Here is a 3,606-nt window from a genome sequence, read left to right as displayed (position 1 = left end):
TCTTCCCCTTGTATCATGTTGAAAATATCTTCACCAACCTTGCAATAGTCTTGGTACTTCTTCAAAAATACGTTCTTCATGTCCTCCCATGTTTGGATGCAGTTCCCACCAAGGCTCATGAACTATCGGAGAGCTGCTTCTTTTAGAGTAAGAGGAAACACTTTCAACCTTTGATTATTAGTAGAATAATCATATCCTCTACAAAGTACTTCAAACTCAAATAAAAATGTATCTGGGTCTTCGTTTACCAAACCATGAAAATTTGGTAGAGAATATGGGGAATTATGTGCATTTGTGTCACTCCTCCTAGATCTTTGATAGGGAATTCAAAAGTAGAAATGTGAGCCATTTCTTACCATAATAGAAGATGTTCTTCATGTGTTTCTTTGAGGCTCCTCCATCAAATGTTCCTGTCAATTGGTTAGTGAAATGGGTGGTGCTTACATCACCACTTGAGTGGAATTATGAGATTTTTTCAAAATTCTATCTCTAAAATTCCTACTTCTATCAGTGCATGTTATATGACCTAAGCCTGATTACTGAGGGTAGACCCTTTGCTGGTTCCCCAGGATGCACATGTAGGTTCTTACCTTCCGTCTTCAATATCAACCTCTCATGAAGTCAGGTATGCATCTACAACTAGATATTAGTGTGGTAGTAAAATTTGACTGTCTCCCTGGCAATGACACCAAAATGTTGGGTAAAATTAATTGCTTAATAAATAAATAAAACAACTAATCACCTAGACATTAATTATCAATCCGAGGAGCATCTTTTTATTTCAAGGCAATCGAAAAAATATATGCATAAGAATAACAACAGCTAACACTAGTTCTATATGATTGTGTTCTATATTATCAAGCTCATTCAACAAGAAATAAAATGTAAGACTCGAATAATAAAATTAAAATTAAAAAGAAGAAAGTAAATGACAAGAAAACAATTATGCTAATCACACAACTTGAATCATTGCTAGATTAAATCACACCTTGCTGAATTGGAAATTTAAGCTATTGCACTCAACATAATTCAAATGCTAATCTAGAGCAACAAATCAAATGAAATCTAGAAGTTGCAGGAAACAACAAATCTGGAAATGCAACGACTTAACAAATTACTTGATTAAAATGGAAATTTACTTTAAAGAACAAAGATTGAAATTCAAAGAAAAAAGCACACAACTAAACTACTGTAGATTTCAAGGCAGCATCTCGTCCAAGGTAGTCAACCCAACTGCCCAAGACTCAATTTCGCCTTGAGAAGTAACTTAGATCAGATTACAAATAATAGATGTAGAACTCAATGGATAACCTCCTTCATTAAAACATATGAGAGAAATAATTACAGCATAATGAAGCTCTTAGCTTTGCCTCAAATTCAACAATTGTTCATCCTCTCATCTCTCATCTCTTCTCTTACATCCTATCTAACAATTTTCCATCTCCTATCTCCTAATTATCCCCCAATTACCCTCTAATTCTCCTCCTCTCTTTGATCTCTATTTTTATTTAAATACATAGAGAGTAAAGGTAAGTTACAACAAAGTTGATTACCAAATGATTTCCATTACAATTTTGGATTGATTTCATAATATTAATAAACAAGATCAGATTTGAAATATCTTCCCATCATGATTTAGATGGAACAAGTCGAATCTGGTATTGCAATTGGAAGAATTTGGAAAACTGTCGCAACAACAAATCTCAGAAAATCATCTTCAAAGAACCTTCTGTTTCTCTTAATACAGATCGAATTTTGGAAAATTTCTTATCAGAATACTAGTTCGGTCCATTTTGGACAAAACCCATGTTTCATATTTTCTAGATTCTCCTTCATTTGTCCGAAACGTCCAATGCAAAATTGTCACTTCTTATTCCAGCGAATTTCTGAGTTGGAATATTTAATTTTGAGTTGGAGATCAAATTCGCAATCTGGAAAAGGACTTGGAAGCTAAAATCATGAGTGATGTTACAACAAGTCCATTAATAAACCATCATTGGTAAAATCATGCATAATAATCATCAATCTATTAAAAATAAAAGAGAAAAATAGTATTTATCCATAAGAGCATAAATAATTATAAAATGGAATTATATGATAAATTATGATAAATGACATGATAAAGAATGGTAGAAATGGATGAAATATACGTTAAAAAGTGATATTAATAATCACAAATTAGTGGCTCAACACCTGCAAACATCATTCATGATAAACCGGCTTACGCTTTTGTTGGAGTTGCAACCTTGTTTGTCACAATGAGTCTGCTAATGTGATCATTGTTTTCTGAGTTGACCTCAGAGAAGCTATTGCCCTCTTCAAGAGAGGCGCCCATCCTTTTCATATTTCTAAACTCAACCACGTAGTCTTCAGGACAACCTTAATTTCTTCCTAAATCTCTAATTGCACCGAAGATTTTTTCTTCTGCACAATCGAAATTTAATTTTTTTTTTTGCTATCTTCAGTGTCAAAACTCTCCTTAATCTAGTAAACGCTCATGGAGACATTAGATGCAGAAATCGAATCATTGGTGGAGTTGTTTAAGACAACATTTCCTTCCTCGATTACGCTATTGTTGCTTCCATTAAAACCAATATGACATCCACGAAAATCCTTGTGAAGACTTCCATACTCACTTCTCTCCTCTGCGATGTCTATGACCATGGAAAACAACTTTAAATAAGCATACATCAACAAAATTAAACCACATTGATATTACTCGAAAAGAAAATGTATATGTTCCACAAGCATTCAATGATCAACATCACTGCAACTAACAACCCCCAACATAATAGGGTTAGTTTTATTTTATTTTTATTTTTATGATCACCTCTCATTGATTTTGAATTTATGACAACTTTTATGAAAAATTTGTTTCTTTCTAACAAATACTTCTCCCTTTTCTGACAAATTTATAGATTATTTTATGCATATGGGGAGTATTGTCATCTGGACAATAATACATATTGGGTCTTCAAACATGTCTTCGATAAGAAACTCGGATAACCCAATCTTACGATATCTCCGTAATACCTCACCATTCCACCAGCCACATTATATCAGAAGTTCCCACCTTGGAACTTTTTCGATATACCACAACCCGCCTTCTAGATCTGATATCGTTATAAAAGTCAATCTATTATTACATCGCGTCCACCCCTTACATCAGAACTTTTTATATGGTAACAATCATAAAACTCTGATGTCCGATTGCGATATCATCTATCCATCGATCTATGATATTTCCAATCCTTCGATCTCCGATAAACCTCCGCTATTCATGTCGCAACGATCATATTAGAACTTTCCAATTGGTTGTTATCCTTTCACACCTCTGACTTTTGACTTCCGATAATCCACTTATCTCCGATATCCAAACCTGATACACGATTTAAAAGGAGTTCAATAAGAAAATGCATCAGCTCCATATCATAGCCTCCCAATATCGACGTTTTTGTTTGTGCACATCATAAAAACTTTCGATGGACTTACCTCTGATTCCACTCAAATGCTGCCACGTGTCACTATTTGGTACAACTGTAATGTTTAAATAAAAAAAGAAATCCAATTTAATTTGTTTTAAATCAGTCTCATGGCTCATATTTA

Source organism: Pinus tabuliformis, chromosome 9, assembly GCF_031772625.1.
Source record: "Pinus tabuliformis cultivar Carrire ecotype Pingquan chromosome 9, CPIR1, whole genome shotgun sequence".
Classification (NCBI taxonomy): Eukaryota; Viridiplantae; Streptophyta; class Pinopsida; order Pinales; family Pinaceae; genus Pinus; species Pinus tabuliformis.
The sequence above is the reverse complement of the archived record's forward strand: the minus strand, read 5'-3'. Positions refer to the sequence as shown.